This window comes from Populus euphratica, unplaced genomic scaffold (assembly GCF_000495115.2).
Source record: "Populus euphratica unplaced genomic scaffold, PopEup_1.0 scaffold144.1, whole genome shotgun sequence".
In the NCBI taxonomy this organism is placed as follows: Eukaryota; Viridiplantae; Streptophyta; class Magnoliopsida; order Malpighiales; family Salicaceae; genus Populus; species Populus euphratica.
This window is the reverse complement of record NW_011500010.1, coordinates 317-9,275: the sequence shown is the minus strand read 5'-3', so window position 1 is coordinate 9,275 and position 8,959 is coordinate 317. Positions and strand designations below refer to the sequence as shown.

At 28.6% G+C, this 8,959-nt stretch overlaps 1 long non-coding RNA gene across 1 annotated transcript; it reads left to right on the top strand.

The window, feature by feature from the left end:
• Positions 1 to 8: 8 nt before the first annotated feature.
• On the top strand, positions 9 to 613 carry LOC105141374 (uncharacterized). The gene is made up of 3 exons (XR_845360.1): positions 9 to 275; positions 358 to 414; positions 506 to 613. It is a non-coding gene; the product is annotated as an uncharacterized LOC105141374 (long non-coding RNA).
• The last annotated feature ends 8,346 nt before the right edge of the window (positions 614 to 8,959 follow it).

Here is an 8,959-nt window from a genome sequence, read left to right as displayed (position 1 = left end):
TTTCAAGTTCAGGTCTTAAAAAGAAAAAAAAAAGGTAAAAAAAAAAAAAAAGCCACTTAATTTTTCGTGGCTTCTTTATTTATCAGAAACTTAGCAAACGGCAAGCGAGAAGAAGAAGAAGAAGCATGAATAATAGCTTAGCAACGACGAGCGTAACAGCTCGAATGTCCCCAACAATACCACACCCCCACCATTTTCGCCAAACCCCAAGTCGTATCTTCTTCCTTCGACCCTCTCTTTCTCGCAGCACTACTCCAAGAATCGTTTGCATGGCGGTGCGTTAAAAACGAATGAGCAATTGATCAAGGCTCTGTAATTAAAAGTAGATATACTTATTTCTGTTTGGTTATGATACAGGAGCCATATTTGATAACCAAGCTGGAATCTGCTGAGAAGACTTGGAAAGAATTGTCCGTAAGTAAATTTGCCTTAAAAAAAAATTAATTTGATTTTTAACAGGAGGGAGGTTTTTGTTTTCAGATTTTTTTTTTCACTGATTGTGTAGGTGAAGCTGGGTGACCCAGATGTTGTTTCAAATCCCAGTGAATATCAAAAGCTGGCTCAGTCTGTGGCTGAGCTTGACGAGGTATATCCCATTTCTCTTCTCTCTTTTTTTTTTTTTAAATATAGATAATTAGGTATATTGTCTGGCGTCTAGTAAAATTTATCACATGAGGGCATTGAAAAAATTGCAAACTTCGATCAGGTAGAATCATAGTTGGGAGAAAAAAACAAAAAAAGCCTTCAGAATAGTAGAATAGCCATAAGCTAGCTTAACCAACCAAATCGGCCGAGTAGATAATGGGTGGTATTAATGTTATGACATATGTTTAGTTTCTTGGTGTACGTTTGGTCTGTTGGAAGACTCCATCTATTCAACGAAAGGTGTTTTTTTTTCTTTGAAAAAATTGCTCACCAATTAACTTGATTTTTTTAAAACTCGTCATGACAACAGTAATTACAGCTTGATAAACCTCTGAGTGTTTTACTATAGGGTTATTTGGGAATGCGGTTGAATTTGTGTTATTGAAAATTTAAATTTTTTTATTTTTTATTTTTATTAAAATTTAATATGATTTATATATTTTGAATTGTTTTGACATGCTAATATTAAAAATAAATTTTAAAAAATAAATTTTTTTATTAATATACATTTCAGTACAAAAAATTATTTAAAAAATAACCGTTACCCAACTTCAACAAACACACAAGTATTCTACACTTAGTTTTGCTTGAATTTATATAAACACTTATCTAATTTTTGGATTTTTTTATTTATTAATATGCACTTTTAATGATAAATTAATTAATCTAGTCTAATTTGGTACAACGTTGACTATAGAAGTTGACCATAAAATTACATTAATAAACGAGCAGGACATGTGACAAGCCATGATTGTCTCCAAAAAGATACGTGGATCGGAAATAGGTGCAAGAGGAGAAAAAGGACGGAAAATGACATTCTGAGAAAAAAAACAAAAAAAGAGGAGAAAAAACTCTCAAATAAATCACAGACAAATTAAAATTGTTTGACGACTAACCTAATCTAACCTAATAATAAATAAATAATTTCTTAAAGCGCGTACGTGCATGCATTTTTCTTGATTCCGATGAGGCCGTGTAAGACATGAGTGTTTTTAAATTGATGATATCATAGTTAGATAAATTAACATTAGTATTTGATTAAAGTATAATATCAACTAATTAATTTAGTGATTATATATCGACTTAGCTATATTACTTTATTTCACCTCCAAATCTATTGTTATTTTAGATTTTTACAAGCTAATGAACATTAATGCTATATATTATTTAATAAGTCAGAGTCAAAATTATAGAGTCAAAATTATAGAGGCAAAGTTATAATTGATGCTCCAAACATCATTTAATTTCATAAAACATAGAGTTCTACTTAAATTCAATCTTATCTTTATACATAAGTTTTCTAAAAAGTCATATCAATAACATGACCACTCCAATAAAATAACAATTTTAATCAAACTAGAATCTTTTAGTTATTTATCACTGTAGTTGTCGGCTTTTCTAATAGGTTATATATAGGTAATTTATCACAAATCAAGTAACTTATTACATAAATTTATTCAACAAAAATAAGTTAAGGACATGAAAAAATACAAGTTTATAATAATATAACATTAATTAATTTAGAATTTTCTAATTGCATTTGATTTTCACTTTCTTAACAAGAGCCTCTTAGCTTTTATCTTATAATTTTTTTTAATTTAAAAACTTATAATTTAAAGTACAAATTATTTAATTATCTAGACTTAAACTTTTCCTACTAAGCATAAGTATGTATATCATACTTGTCCATTAAGGATGCTAATGAAACTAAATTCAATTAAATAATAGTTTTTTAAATGACCACTTAATTATAGAGATCATCGAACATGAAACTTAAATATTAGTAAGCTTAGAAGTCATCTCATCAATGTCATTTTTCATGCAAAGTAAAATATAAAATAACTTATTATAAATATATAACTTCTATATTAAGACAAAATATTAATTACAAAGAGAGGTTGTCTTTATATCTTATAATAATTTTGCCTCGGGTTTTATTGAAGAAAAAATGCCTATTTTTTTGACCTCATTGATTGAGTCTTGGATGATAACGTTTGTATTAGATGATGCATCTTTATAATCATCACCTTGATAAAGAAGTATCTCTTTTATTAGACTTAAACTTGTTTCTTCTTGAATGCATGGAACCTAAAAAGAAATAATGATATAATGACAATTCACTCATATGAAATTTAAGTTCAAACAAAACCATACAAGCCAAATTTTCTAATAAACATGTCGAGAAAATTAAAACACCCATAAGAAGAGATAAAAAGAGAGATAAAGAGAAAGAACCTAGAACGAAACCCAAATTGCTCAAATATGATCCCAGAACCATTTAAAAATCATATGCTATTTCATAAAAAAAAAATTTAAAAATCATATGTTATTTCATAAAAAAAACAATTACTTTATTTCTTTTAAAAAATAACACATCTAAATTAATGCAAGTTGTTGCCCGAAACCCAGGCGACTAGGCAAACCCGACTGACACTCAACCTTTTTTTCTTTACACACACACATAGTCGAAAACAACGTATTTCGTTTTGGACTTTTGAAATACTGAAAGTTTTGACTCAAAACGATACAGATAAAGGATGAAGGATGCAAAATTACAGACAGAGATAACAAGAAAAAACAATTTCAATCACATAGCTGTTGTGCCCGTAAAAAACCTCCAACCTAAACACAACATCCCCTTTGTAGTGATCACTACTCGTTCCTGTAGATTCCATTAAAGATAACATCCCCGGTTTTGATTAGATCCTGCATTAAGACATGATTGTAAAAGCCCCTATTCAAAGTTCCATATGTGAATATTAGCGTTGTTGTTGATGCATGATTGCTATTGTTTTCTATTTTAATGCCCATATGTTTCTCTCTCTCTTTCTCTCTCTTGAAGATTTTATTTTCCTTTTTACCTTCTATTCTCAATTTAAAAAGAATGCCTATTTGTTGTTAATTAAAAGAGAATGTCTATTTGTGGTTGGAAAGCTGGAAAACAAATTGACGATAGAGGAGAATTGTATTTATTGAAGTTTTTTTTGGGTTGATTTATTCAAGTTTTAAGTTTTTTTTTTTGGGTCAACCCATCTAACCCATGACTCGATCATTAAACCAAGTCGACCACTAGGTCGGATTTTAAAACTATTCCAAAAGGAATATGTTAACAAATTTTGTTTTCTTTCTATAACCACTTTATCTGCATAAATTCTTTCTAATTGAATAAGCTACCATAAATAAATATAACTTAGAATGAGATAGCAAAAGAACAAATATTGATGAAGATTAATATCCCATCAAAGGCTATAACAACAATGGCATGCATATTTAGCTATTATAAGCATGTATTATTGCTCACTTGCAATGAAGGAAAAAAATAAATGAATAAGAACCATATAAACAAGAAATAACAAAAATGATATTATAGACCTAAAAAGGTATTAAATGGTTGATAATTAAGAATCAAGGCATGATTCTAGCATATAGTTAACAACATATTATATAAATAAAAGTTAAATCATGATTACTAAGACAAATTGACAACCATCACTATTCTTTTATTAGTATTAAAGTCACTAAAGAAAATGAAAGCACAAGCTTTTTCTCTCTCTCTCTCTCTCAATATTTATCCATCTACTCTTAAATAGAAGAAATAGTCCAAATAGAACATTAACTAAGTCAATGGAATATAATTGAAGTGAATTATTTACCAAAAAAAGCAATAACATGTAGGTGATGTGAAAAAAATAAAAATTAATAAAAAAAAGTACAAGTAAAACAAAATAAAATCATAATATTACAACTACCTAATTAAAGTAACAAACAACAAATTATTCAAGGTAAAAATGCTAAGCTGCGAAAAAGAAAGAAAGATTATATCCATATATCTCCAATGGCCACCAATTTAACAAAACCCATAAAACTCATATAGCAAATAAATCAGCCCTAAATGGAATAAAAACCCTAATCCTAGTTTAAGATTTAATAATGTTAAACTCTAAATTTATTAAAAAGAAAGAACAAGCATTCAAATCTAAAATGGGTGCTCTCAACACTAGATTTATGAGTTGAGTGGGGGAGAAAGGCTATCAAATTTAATTGTGAGGATGGATACTATCATAGTCAAGTAAGAAAAATAAGAAAAAAAAGAAGAAGAGAGTGAGAGAAAGGGAATTGTCCGGTTTTGATTCATTTTAAAATCATGGATGGAATTTTCATCAACAATTCTATCAACAATTTGAAACACCAACCATTCCAATAGAATTGTTAAAGGAATATTTTATTATTTTTTATTTTTTTCCATTTCCATAGAAAATTATTGAAAAAACATTTTCGCTATAATTTTTAATGGTATATAGTGAACATAATATTTTTCATTATGTTATCATTGTTTTTTTGTTTTTTATTTTTCTAGTAGTGATAAGAAATCTCAAACAATAACTTTTGAGCTTTATATGAAAGCCTTTATGATCATTAATTACTATGCATTTTTAACCCAATTAGAAAGGTCTTTAGAATCTTCTAGAAAACTTTCAAGCCAATTCAATGAACAAATCAAAAGTTATGTTCAATAATATATTCAATGAACAAATCAAAAGTTATGCTCAATAATATAAAATTATGTATTAAGAAAAAAATCTCTAACATAAGTCTTCCCGAGTTAAAAACATCTTATGCTCAAGTTAAAATTACTTTTGTCTTACTCTCAAGAATGTCCAATAAAAACTCTCTAGTTTTTTTTTTCTTTAAGTATATAAAAATTCTAGACATTAGTTTCAATCTCTTTTATTTTAAAATTTGTATATGAAACAATAATATATGAATTCTTTATCTTTCATTGGATTTTAAAAGAATTATTTATCTTCCATTGGATTCTAAAATAATAAATCTCAAACCTTAAATTTGAAATAAGTACTCTCCATTAGTTTATTTTAGAATACTAATTCATATCTATCTTGCCATAAATAGGATCCTTAAAATTTTCATGATACACGGTACTCATCTCGATCAAGAACTTATCTCATTTGCTCATGCTTTGAAAATGAGTTTTTAAAACTAGTCATGAATTCGTGATTTCTTTTCTTATAATTCACTAAGCTCCTTACCTACACCAATTAAAAGGTTAATTTCATATTATATCTTCGCATGTCTTCTATCATTAGTTATTGAATATCTTTTTTTTTAAATTTTGTAATTTATCTTTACATGTCCTATATTATCAGCTCCTGAACGTTTCTCTATTAAGGGGGAACCTTCTTATCCTCATTTACCTAATTTTTGTTTTTGTTTTGTCACCCATTCTAACTATATTTATTTAATAGCACATAACAAACAAAATAACTTGGGATTGCAACATACACAACCAATAATATGATATCTATGGGCTTTGATACCAACTGACATAGATGAAAACAACACAAAAAGATAACACCTATATGAATGCAAAATTCTATTAAAAAAAGAATTACATGGAAATTCTAATTCAAAATCTTATTAGTGAATAATATCTATTCAAGTAGTTTGCATATCTTGGAGTTTACAATTCCTTAAATAAACTTAAAAACTTAGCTAAACCAATAAGAAAAATAGAAAATAAACAAAAAGTAATAAAAATCCTAAACAAACTAGGAAAAAAATGTCTTAAATAAATATAGAAAAAATATTGAAAGAGTTTTAAACCAAATAGAAAAAAGTCCAAAACCAACTAGGAAAATTTAGAAAATCGCTAACAGTAACTTCTAGGTATTATAAAAACCCTTCTTAATATCTGATTACTATAAAATTTATTCTATACAAAACAAAATCTTTAGAACCTATAAGCAAAATTTCAGATCAATTTAACTATATGGAAATGTATATTCAATAACATAGAACTACACATTAAAAATAAATAGTTTTAGACTAGGATTTCTACTATACAAGAAATCCTTACACTATCTCACCATGATATGCATTATGAATTCTATATAATTGGTATTACAACACATCGTTTTGTAGCCGAGCCCGGCAGGTCGACCTGAGACCTGGTTGATATGGGGTTGGAACCAAACCATGTTTAAGGAAAAATAGAGGAAGTTAAAACTCGGGGTGACCCGACGACCCCACTAACCCGAAAAGACCAGATAAAAAACCTTGTTATAACCTGTAACTTTTATTTTTTATTAAAATAATTTTGTTTTGATTTTTTTAAAAAATTAAAATTGACTTGGGTGACCTGGTGACCAGGTCAAAATTCAATGGCATGGTCAAAACCAGGAACCCGGACCTTGGATCAGATCGAACACCAAACCGGGTTTAAAAACTCCAAATATACCTACTGTAGCTTCTTTTTGTTTCACTGAACTTTTCAAATCATTGCATGCCTTGAGTTAACCAGGGTTCACCATGCCGAACCATGGCCTAGGTCATGTTCTAGGTCAACATCTTAGTTGGGTTTTTAAAGTATGATAATAATCATTTTTATTCTCAAGTTGATTGAAGTCAATGATCAACTTAGCTCATGACTGAGTCTAACCCTAGGTCGATCCCTAGTAGGGTTTTAAAATTTTAATAATTATTATTTTTATTTTTATATTGCCTGGGTAAATAGTCAACCTGAGCCTTGCCCCCAATTAAGTTTTGAGTCGAGTATTAAAATTATTATTATAATAATTATTTTATCCTTATGTTGATTCGAGTCAATGGTTAAACAGACTTATGACCTGGAATTAGCCTCATATCGGCCTCTAAGTTGAGTTTTAAAATTATTATAATATTTTTTTATCTTTACGTTGACTTGGGTTAATGATCAACCCAAACAGTGACCTGATGACCATTAACCTGGTCTGGACCCTAGGTTGACCCCCGATTTGAGTTTTAAAACTATGATAATAACTATTTGTTTTTCTTATGTTGACAAGGTCAATAGTCAACCTGTCTCGTGATATAAGCCTAACCTCAGGTTGACCCCAAGTAAAGTTTTAAAATTATGATAACAACCACTTTTATCATTATATTGACTTGGATCAGTGGTCAACCTGACCTGTGACCTGAGCTTGGTCTTGAGTCGAGTCTTAAAATTATGATAATAAATATTTTTATCCTTATATTAACCTAGATTAATGGTCCTTACCCATGACTTGGGTCTTGTCCCGGGTCAACCTTCGAGTTGAGTTTTAAATCTATAATAATAAACATTTTTATTCTTATATTGACCTAGGTCAATAGTTGACTTGACCTGTGACCCGGGCCTAGTCCTAGTTCAACCTTTAAGTTGGATTTTAAAATTATCATGATAACTTTTTTCATCATTATATTGACTCGTTCAACAATCAACCTAGCTTAAGGCCCGGGTCTTGCCCCAAGTCGGCTCCTAGTCGAGTTTTAAAATTATGATAACAACTATTTTTATTTTTATATTGACTTGAATTAATTAAATTAACCCTTGTGTAGAGAAATAAATAAGCTTGTCCTGCACCTTTTAATGACATAAAAATTTCTCCACTAGAACATCCTTGGATACGATAAGAGTTAATTTTGTATTGTTTAAAGGTACACAGAAAAACCTCATAAAAAAATTGGCTTGCCTAGTCTATTATTATCTAACATATAAAACACTACCAAAAAGATTTTTCCAACATCACCTCCCTCTATAGGAAAAAAAAAACTCTTCCTTGAATTTACAAATTAAAATTAAGCTCTTCCATGCTATTAAAAATAAGTATTTGGAATAAAATATTTATTTTAACCTACTTCAGAACATCCATCCATATCTTGGACAACATAAATGCTCAAGAAATCACCCATTAACTTAGTCACCATATAACATGCTAACTAATTAATGATTACTTATGTAAATAAGTTAGTTCACACCAATAAAATCCAAATGTTTTGGCTCCATGGATCAAATAGATCAATTTTAGATTCACCTACAAATTGACTTGAATCCACTAACGATTGATTAGTAGCAACTCTAATTTAATTTTTAGACTTTACACTTTTTTATGATTTCCTTGTCATCCAACTTATCAATCTGTATGCCACTACCAAATGTTTAGAGTACAAAATATATTATAGGTATGATATGGGAAAATGTATTGATGACTCCAAGAGGAAATCTAGATTTGTCAAATTAGCTTTTTGATAAAAATAGCCATAATTTTTTGTTTGACTGTTGAATTGGACTTAAATTTTGACAACTTATTCTACAAGCCCAATTTTATAGGGATAAGCTTCTTATCCAAACTCAGTCCACATCCTTTTTTATTAATTTCCTAGTTTTTTAAGATTCCTTTCATAATTAGGTTTCAAAGTTTTATTTGGTTTTGTTTTTTCTACACTAGAGTTGGTTTGACATATATTTAATTAGTCTTATGTTTGTTTTTTATTAGAA